At 37.2% G+C, this 10,522-nt stretch overlaps 1 protein-coding gene across 12 annotated transcripts in view; it reads right to left on the bottom strand.

The window, feature by feature from the left end:
* Nucleotides 1-5,671: 5,671 nt before the first annotated feature.
* The window catches only part of LOC129633625 (uncharacterized), a 176,388-nt gene continuing 171,537 nt past the window's right edge, over nt 5,672-10,522 (bottom strand). For 3 of the 12 annotated variants that reach the window (XR_008705125.1, XR_008705124.1, XR_008705129.1), the window contains one exon: nt 7,118-9,480. The gene's annotated coding sequence lies outside the window, so the exon portion shown is untranslated. The other 9 variants (XR_008705133.1, XR_008705139.1, XR_008705127.1 and 6 more) reach the window with 8 other exon arrangements.

Raw genomic sequence — 10,522 nt, 5'->3', positions numbered from 1 at the left:
CAAATAATAGACTATTCCTTTAGCCTGTCTTCTCAGGGCAATGTCTTACTCAACCAGGAAGGCTATTATCTTATCAAATGAGTGGTCATCCATCAAGGCACATTCAAAACCTTCATTATTCTCCACCAATTCTCAGTTATAAATCATGAGTTTTGGGTTGCTGCATTAAAAGACCCACCTTAAATCAGATTATAATTCTCATACCTGCTTGCTAACTATCTTTTAGAGACACTGGTAAACCTGTCAAGGAGGTATTGTCTATTGGTAGCAAACACATCTCTGCTTGACTAACGAGTTATGTTGGTGGAGTGTACAGAAAGTCAGCAGTTGTAAAGATGATGATAGTAACATTTATGCTTTTGTGTAGAATTTATTTTCACTAAGCAATTTCAGATTTAATGTGTGCATTTTTACCTTGTTATAAATTGGGGACTGCATTCATTTCACATATGTTTTGTGAAGCGAATGGGCTTCTGAAGTGGCTCAAGTGGTAAAGAATCTGACTGCCACTGCGGGAGACATGGGTTCAACCCTTGGGTTGGGAAAATTCCCTGGAGAAGGGCATAGCAACCCACACCAGTATCCTTGCCTGGAGAATTCCATGGACACAGGAGCCTGGTGGGCTAAAGTTCATAGGGTCACAAATAGATGGGCATGAATGAGCACACTTGTGCCCTGTGAAGTGAATATCATGTAAACAAGTAGCTGAGATGAGCTAGAATCCTTAATTTTTTGATTTTCTGTCTCATATTCTGTTTTTCTTATTTTAAGTGTCCTTTGTCATGTTATTTTCTATAGTCACCTTCACTTTAAAAATATTGATAATTTTAAAGAATAAGGCCAAAATAATAGATCACATAGAGCTATACTATTTTTAGCAGTATTATTTGAACTAAGTGATTGTTTGAAGTCATCATCTATTTCTAAGCCAACAGATACACAGATATAAATTTAATTTATTCTCTTTATTCCTACAACATATAGATATTTCAAAATTTTGGCAGGGACAAGGGTCAAGAGGACCTTATACTCTACCTCTCAAAACTTCACTGGTGATTTTTCACAAAATATTCCCCTTTTCATAATTCTAGTTAAAAGAATTGCCTTTGTCAGGTACTTGAAAGAAACTCAGCTCATGTAAATTCATCTTTTCTTTCATAATAAATGTACCTGAGAAAGGTCACTTGCTTATTTTGTAAAGACATTTATTTACAGAGTCTAAAACTTCTTATGCAAGATGCAAGAGCATAGAAGTGGATAAAGCTTTCTTTAAAGAACTAGCTGTTTTACACTCATGAATATAAGGAATTATTAAGGAATTAATAAAATTTGTGAAATCCCACTTTAGAAGTGCATAGACACTCAGGCTTTGCTAAAACGTCTGTTATGATCCCAATTACCAAGTATTTATTGATGTCCTAGAAAAAAGCCTGGCAAATTTTGTGTCATAATTTCTGTCACAGAACAAGGAATATATTTTACAAATGCTGATAAAAACATAATTTAGCTCCATTTGCAGACTTTGCTGATTCTTACCATGATTAATTCATTCACTCTTATATGTAACCATCACAATCTTGGTCATAAATTAAGTAAATAATATTCTGGATCACTCCACAATAACCCATGTAGGAGAATACTTAGTAATATTTAGGAACACATTTTATAGTAATGGTCAAATGTGAGTCCATTGTCAACTCATATTCTGAAGCAAGAGAAGAGCTTTTAGAACTCTCCTTTTGACAATGCAAAGGGAGAGAACTCAGCCATCTAAGAAGAAAACTGCAGATTTGGGTAGAAAAAGAGCAGAAACAATACTCATGTTAAAACTGCAGATTTGGGTAGTGATTCCTGCACTATAGCTTATAAAGAAAGTGGAAGAATTCCACTGCTGGGCATACACACTGAGGAAACCAGAAGGGAAAGAGACACATGTACCCCAATGTTCATCGCAGCACTGTTTATAATAGCCAGGACATGGAAGCAACCTAGATGTCCATCAGCAGATGAATGGATAAGAAAGCTGTGGTACATATACACAATGGAGTATTACTCAGCCATTAAAAAGAATACATTTGAATCAGTTCTAATGAGGTGGATGAAACTGGAGCCTATTATACAGAGTGAAGTAAGCCAGAAAGAAAAACACCAATACAGTATACTAACGCATATATATGGAATTTAGAAAGATGGTAACAATAACCCAGTGTACAAGACAGCAAAAGAGACACTGATGTATAGAACAGTCTTATGGACTCTGTGAGAGAGGGAGAGGGTGGGAAGATTTGGGAGAATGGCATTGAAACATGTAAAATATCATGTATGAAACGAGTTGCCAGTCCAGGTTCGATGCATGATACTGGATGCTTGGGGCTGGTGCACTGGGACGACCCAGAGGGATGGAATGGGGAGGGAAGGGGGAGGAGGGTTCAGGATGGGGAACACATGTATACCTGTGGCGGATTCATTTTGATATTTGGCGAAACTAATACAATTAAGTAAAGTTTAAAAATAATAATAAAAAAAAAAATCCTCAGCGCACTTTGGGTAAGTGCCTAACCAAAGGCAATCTTCATAATAAAAGCCAATAAACGTCCTACAGAAGCACCCATCCAGTCAGCCGTCCCAACCCAAGCCAGTTTTTGGAAAATAAGGAAGTCTTTCAGGTTGAATTTGCAGAGTCTTAATTCTCACTCTATCCCTACCACCTCTCTGGTTTAGGATGAACATATATCCCTTTACTGAGGCAGAACTGGGGTCAGACAATGAAACCAACTAGTCTCACTTATGTAAACACATACATATTTAAAATCTGTGTAAATGTAGCTGCGTGTGTGTGTGCTCAGGTGTTAAGTCATGCCTGATTCTTTGTGACCCCATGAATTTTCCAGGCAAGAATACTGGAGTGGATTGCCATTTCCTTTTCCAGTGGATCTTGCCAACCCAGGTATCGAACCCATGTCTATTATGTCTCCTTCATTGGCAGGCAGATTCTTTACCACTGAACCTATATAAATGTATACCTATATATAAATTATGTGTTATCATTATGGAAAATTCATTATTTAAATCAAATTATAAGTTAATCATGATAAATCTCTTTACTATATTTTCTCCACCCAAAGTAACAACAAAAAGCTACACTGATATCTCTTGGGCTTCACTGATGGCTCAGATGGTAAGAATCTGCCTGCAGTGCAGGAGACCTGGGTTTGATCCCTGGGTCTGGAAGATCCCCTGGAGAAGGAAATGGATACCCACTCCAGTATTCTTGCCTGGAGAATCCCATGGACAGAAGAGCCTGGTGGGCTAGTCCATGGGGTTGCAAAGAGTCAGAAACGACTGAGAGACTAACACTTTCACTTCTCAGAGTTAAGGTTCCATTCCCCAGAGTGAGCAAAACACCAAGAAAAGTCTTGTAAGATTCCTTCTTTAAGAAACTTATTTTTGCCTGTACTTGATATGAATTATAATGTAACTTGCAGATAAATATCTTTTTGGAATAGCTTGGTAACTATTACTGGATGATCTCATCATTAGCATTTTCACATTCCAAGCTGTTTCATCCTCCAAAGTAAAATTTTCCATATCCCCCTCTGCATAGGCTTGCCAAATTCTATGGACTTTAAACAATCTTAGTGTTCTGCCATGAGTATAACACAGGTCAATTCTTGACAGATAGTTTTACACAATCTGCTCTCATGCCCCTTAACCATTAGTGTTTTCTGGCTTATATTATGCCAATACAACTTTTTCACATCTTTTTAAGCTCATTCTTTTCCAGAATCTTGTATGTATGGCCAATATGAGGGATTACTTTAATTTTCATGGCTGTGTATTGTAACTTCTGTGCAGACAGAATCTGGCATGTTTAGGAAGCAAAAGCTAACCTTTTTAAAAGTTTCAATTGAGTCGATAATTAGCTTGGTATAATCAGTGATAATCAGGCTTTTGCATACCAGTACATCTTTCATATTATAGTCATTCAAAAATCAGTTAACTGTCCCCAGATGACCACTGCTAATTGAAAGAACTAAAAATAACTACAGAAATGTATATACCTAATGACATGCGTATCCTAGGTGGTTTTTTCCCCCTTCACTTGAAAAGGAACATTGAGTTACACTTCATGTATTAAGGGGGTTTGTTTGGCTTTTTTATACTGTTTTCTATGAGATTGGTTAGTAAAGAACATATCAGTTACTACTTTGAACGGATTAGGCGGGTTTTCCCAATAAATGATCCGCAGAATGCCATTTTATGCATGAAAGATGTTATTCTAGCAGAGAAAGCGGGACACCCCCCTATACAGAGAAAGGGTAATTCAAGTTAGAGATGGAAAAATTAAAGACCAACAAAGTAGGTGATTTGACAAATAAAATACCACTCCAGTTAAGGACCCAGGAAGGGTTATTAACTAGAGTCAATAAGGTCATACTTTAAAGGTATTCTACTGGAGAAACTTGTAAGGAAAAAAGAGAGAGAGAGAGAGAAGGGAATTGCATTAGTTTGCTTAGGTTGTCATACTTCCCTGGTCAAAAGGTGCCACTGGATTTGCTCTGTGGTCAATCGGCTCTGTCTGTTAGACTGCTTGAGCATTGCTGGACGATAGCTTCTAGGTGTTCTGGTCAGGCAGGGCCAGGTTCCTCATTTGATATCCCAAATCAGGCAGATCTGCACCCCACCGAGTTCTCTGGTCAGACTGCACCGCCATCTTGGTTCTGCAGATAAGCAAGCCACTGACTGGCTGGGCGTACTGCGTGGGTGCTGTAGGAAGGAACTTGGTCTTCCAAGATCTGAGTGCTGGCTGTTGCAAGGTCCTACCCGCTTCTCTTTCAAATCAGATTCCCAGTCAGGTCCTGCAGATTTCCCTGAAATCCTCATGGGGTAAGACTAGAGCAGGGAATCCTAACAAGTGACCCACCGTGCTAAGGGACCTGGATGTCTACCCCGAGTACTTTTCCCACTGGAGCACCTGTAGGCCCAGGAGAGACCACTCAGTGCAGTGCCGCACTGGCCCGAGGGAGGGGCAATGTGGTCAGCACCCAGCTTCTCCTCTTAGCCTTTTGATGTTGTCCACCTCAGTCTCTATGTTGCAGGGGAATATTTTAGCCTTTACCTGTGTTCTAGAATTTTCTCAGTGATGTCTTCTCCAGGAAAAGTTGTTAATTGTTGTTCTTATGAAGGAGAGCAAAGTTACTAATGACTTACTTATGTTTCCATCTTGGTGATGTCACTTCTTAATTCAATTTTTAAAATCTAAGTTAAATGAGAATTTAATGTAGTAGGTCATGGGGAGCCAACACTGGTTATTATTAGGGGGGAAAAAAGGACAGTTTAGTCATAGTTTAGGGAACTGTGAATTAAAACAATAATAAAATACCACTACACTTGTGTTGATAGCTAAAATGCAGAACACTAACAATACCAGTTCTGGTGAGGATGTGGAGAATCAGGAACCCTCATTTAATCCTGATAGGAATGCATGATGTGTGTGCACTTGGTCGCTCAGTCGTGTCTGACTCTTGCAGCCCCATAGACTGTAGCCTGCCAGGCTCCTCTATCCATGGGATTCCCCAGGAAAGAATACTGGAGTGGGTTGCCATTTCCTTCTCCAGGGGATCTTCCCAACCCAGGTATCGAACCCAGGTCTCCTGCATTGCAGTCAGACTCTTTATCGACCGAGCTATGGAGCAAGATGGTATAGCCACTTTTAGATAGCTTAGAAGTTTCTTACAAAACTAAACATATTCTCAGCATATGATACAGCAGTTGTGCTCCTTGGTATTTACCCAAATGAATTGAAAACTTATGCCCTCACTAAAAACCTGTACACAGATGTTTCTAACAGCTTTATTTACCCTACCTCAGAGATACAGTGGGTTCAGCTCCAGGTCACTGCAATTAGATGAATATTGCAGGGAAGCAAGTCACATACTTTTCTTTTTTTTTGGTTTCCTGGTACATACAGAAGTTACGTTTACTCTGCACTATAGCCTATAAGTGTATAATAGCATGCTGTCAAAAAGGTACATATCTAAGAATACTTTATTGCTAAAAAATGTCCAATTATAGAAGCATAAAAGATCACTGACTGACCACAGATCACCATAACACATAAATAACTGAAAAAGTGTGAAGTACTGTAAGAATTAACAAAATAGGATACACAGACACAACGTGAGAAAAATGCTGTTGGAAAAATGGCATGACAGACTTGCTTGATTCAGGGTTACTATAAATTTTCAGTTTGTAAAAAAACCCTCAATATCTGCACAAAGTACAATAAAGTAAAAGCAGCCAAGATGTTCTTTAGCAGGTGTATGGGTAAATAAACTGGTACATTCAGAAAACAGAATATTATTTAGTACTAAAAAGAATAAGTGATCAAGCCATGTAAAGACATAAAAGAAAAGTGAAAGTGAAATCACTCAGTCGTGTCCAACTCTTTGGGTTCCCATGGACTGTAGCCTACGAGGCTCCTCCATCCATGGAATTTTCCAGGCAAGAGTGCTGGAGTGGGTTGCCATTTCCTGCTCCAGGGGATCTTCCTCACCCAGGGATCGAACCCAGGTCTCCTGCATTGCAAGCAGACGCTTTTACCATCTGAGCCACCAGGGAAGCTCATGTAAAGACAGGAAAAATATGCAAATACATATTACTAAGTGAAAGAAGCCAATTTGAAAAGATTATGACTGTATGATTCCAACTGTATAAATTTCTGGAAGAGGAAGCCCTATGGAGACAGTAAAAATATGAGTGGTTTCTGGGAGTTGGGAGATGGGAGAGAGGAATAGGCAGGGTATGATATATGTTGGTGTGTGGAAACTATTTTGTGTGATACTACACAGGTGGATACATGTGTATCCAAACTGATAGAAGGTACAAAAACAAGAGTGAACTCCAGTGTAACCAGTGGACCCTGGATGATAAGGATGTGTCAGTATAGATCTATCAATGGTAACACATAGGAATATCAGTAGTGAGGGAGAGTGGGCATGTATGGTACAAGGGGTATATGGAAATTCTCTGTACTTTCCATTCAATATTGTTATGATCCTAAAACTAAAAAAAAAATAGTTTATGAATTTTTAAAGAGTTAAGGGATAGAGAGATATATACTGAGCTAATATTAATAAAGAAGAGTAATTATATTAATTATAGGCAAAGTCAATTTCAGAACAATAAAAAATAATCATCATTGGGGAGAAAGATTTCATAATGATAATTCTCTAGATACCTCAACCAGATTGTAATATTATGCACCTAACCACAGAGTATCAAAATTATGAGATAAAAACTGAAAGAACTGCAGAGAGAAATTGATGTATCTACTATTATAATTGAGATTTCAACCCTTCTCTTCTGGTAAATGATAGATAAGCAGGCAGAAAGCTAGGAAGGATAGAATTGATCTAAATAGCACTTTCAGTCAACTTGATCTGATATTTATATAATACTCCATCCCACAACAGCAGAATACACCTTCTTCTCAAGTTCCCATGAACATTCACCAAAACACATCTTAACATATTGAACAAAATTAAAATCATATATAAACTATGTCTGAAGGTATCATTAAACTAGGAATCAGTAAGGAACAATGCTCAAAATCTCCCAATATTTAGAAATTTAACAACATACTTCTAAATAGCACATGAGTCAAAGTCTCAAGAGAAATTAGAAATATTTTGAACTAAATGAATATATTACTTACCTAAGTTTGTGGGATGCAGTGAAATTGCTGCTGAGAAAATTACAACATTAAATACATATATAAGAGAAGAAAAAAGATCTAAAATCAACAATCTCAGGATCTACTTTAAGAAAACAAAGAGATAAAATAAACTAAACCTAATTACAAGAAAGTAAAACATACTACAAGAAAGGAAAATTAGGCAAATATTTCTCGTGAATATAGATACAAATAACCTCAATAAAATATCAGCATGTCAAATTCAGGAATATACAAAAAATATTATACAAAGATAAAATGTAATTGATTCCAGTTTTACAAGCCTGGTTCAAAATTTAAAAGTCAAACAATATAATCTGAGAAATGAACAGACTAAAGGAAAAAGTCATATAGTAATAGATGTGGAAAAAACCTTTGACAAAATTCAACACACATTCATAATAAAAACTATAAACAAGTAAAAAATGAAGAGGAACTTCCTCATAACTAAAAAAAAAAAAAAAGCTAACATTGTACTCAATAGTGAAAAACTGGACCTTTCCCCCTTAAGATTTGCCGCAAAACAAGGTTATCTTTCAACACCTTTACTCAATATCTTATTGAAAGGAAGATGAGAAAAAATAAAGGGATTACATGAATTTGAGGGGATCCAATAAAGCTATTTTTATTCATACACAATATAATTATCTATGAAGGAAATGCCAAAGCATCAAGGCAAAACTTCTTGAAACTACTTAGTGAATACTGAAAGGTTGTAGGATACAAGGATAATATATATAAAGTCAATTGTTTTTCCATATACCAGTAGTGAACAATATGAGCACTAAATAGAGTAGTACTGGATTAGAAATAGGACTATAAAATAAATACCCATGAGTACATATTGATATAAATACGTTCTTCTAAAATGGATAATTGGCTGAGAAAAGAAAAATTCTCTATGTAGAAGAATTTCCACAATTTGTGTAGATATTCTGCCTCCAAGTAAGTGTAGCATAACTCCTCACCAATAAGTGTGGATTGTACTTAGTGACCTCTGTAAACAGTGGTGTGGAAAGGGAGAAAAAAAGAAATGTTAGGTGTGGAAACCTGACAAATACTACTCCAATGAAGAGATTAAGGTCAACACTTGGAGTGTTAAGTCATTTTGATGCTATGTATACTTGATATGCTGTAGTGAAAAGGCAGTGGTCTTTCATCCAAAAACACATAACCCCATTCAAAAAAAAAAAAAAAGACAAATCTCAGAGGAAATCTGAAAAAAAAAATACCTTAATGTTTGTATTTTAAAAAACTCTAGTAAATCTAGATGCTGAAAGTGGAAACCAAAGTTATGGGTCCTATATTTATTTCATAAACATTTTCTTTGTTATTAGAAGATGAACTGTTTAAGAGTCTCACAATAATTTAATACGAAACTTTTAGAGTATTTTTTCTTCTCTATGCTAGATATATATTTTTATAACTATCAACATAGAACTCCAGTTATAACTGTCTTTCTTTGCATGAAATATCTACGGTTCAGTTCAGGTCAGTCGCTCAGTGGTATTTGACTCTTGTGACTACATGGACTGGAGCATGCCAGGCCTCCCTGTCCATTGACAAATTCTGGCGCTTGCTCAAACTCATGTCCATCAAGTCAGTGATGCCATCCAACCATATCACCCTCTGTTATCCCCTTCTCCTCCTGCCTTTAATCTTGCCCAGCATCAGGGTCTTTTCCAACGAGCCAGTCCTTCACATCAGGTGGCCAAGGTATTGGAGCTTCAGCTTCAGCATCAGTCCTTCCAAAGAAATATTCAGGACTGATTTCCTTTAGGATTGATTGGTTGGATCTCCTTGCAGTCCAAGGGACTCTCAAGAGTCTTCAACACCACAGCCATACATTTGACATAATACTATCACACATTTAATAGACTACATGCCCTGGGAAACCAAAACCTTTGTGTGATTCACTTTATTTCAATATTCACTTTATTGCAGTGGTGAGAAATTGAACCTGCCATGTATGCCTGTATTTTTGACAATTATTTTCTCTACTATATTATAAATTTCATGAAGACCAATTTGCTCATGTTTTCCCCATTTGACTTTAGGTAAATTATATAATGTATAGACCTCATTTATCTTATCACAACTGGATATCTTAGTTGTTTGAAGGCATCAGCCTTAAAATAGACTTTCAAGAAACTTTTAAAGCCTTTGAGATATTTGTTTACATGTTAGGGAAATTTAGTGAGGTAAGAATGTGTGTTCCATATGTCCTCCTCCTCACTTCCAAGCACATACCCAGGTCTCTTGAATTTCTTTACTTAGGTTATTTTGTAAAGCAGAAAACAGTGGTTGCCTAGAGCCTTTATTTCTGACTTTTATAGACGTCTAAACTTATTGAAGGAGTTATTCTGGGAGCATATTCTAACTGCCCTACTCTTAAGGGCAACAGAGTAGGGGAAGGATGAATCTTATAAAGACAACAAAGATGTTGAAAATTGAGAGGTGGAGAGAAGTGTGTCCACAAATCCTTGGTACATATTCGGGGTGATGAGACTTGGAGCTGAGGAGTGGGATGCCTGTGCAGTGTGCCTTCAGAGGCTGGATTATGGGCACCAAGGTCAGAAGCTGGTCTGAAATTAACAGAGCCAATAGACTAAAGGTTTCATTGTACAATGGACATCTAGACATGGGCTAAGATGGGATTGCTGTCATCAGATTCTTCCCTGACATATGATTCTACATAGAACTCTGTGACAAATCTGGAGTAGTAGACTAAATGTCTCACTTACCTGGCAGAAGGACTCAGCATTAAACTGATACGAAGAAAATAAC

This window comes from Bubalus kerabau, chromosome 19 (genome assembly GCF_029407905.1).
Source record: "Bubalus kerabau isolate K-KA32 ecotype Philippines breed swamp buffalo chromosome 19, PCC_UOA_SB_1v2, whole genome shotgun sequence".
Taxonomy (NCBI): Eukaryota; Metazoa; Chordata; class Mammalia; order Artiodactyla; family Bovidae; genus Bubalus; species Bubalus kerabau.
The sequence above is the reverse complement of the archived record's forward strand: the minus strand, read 5'-3'. Positions and strand labels throughout refer to the sequence as shown.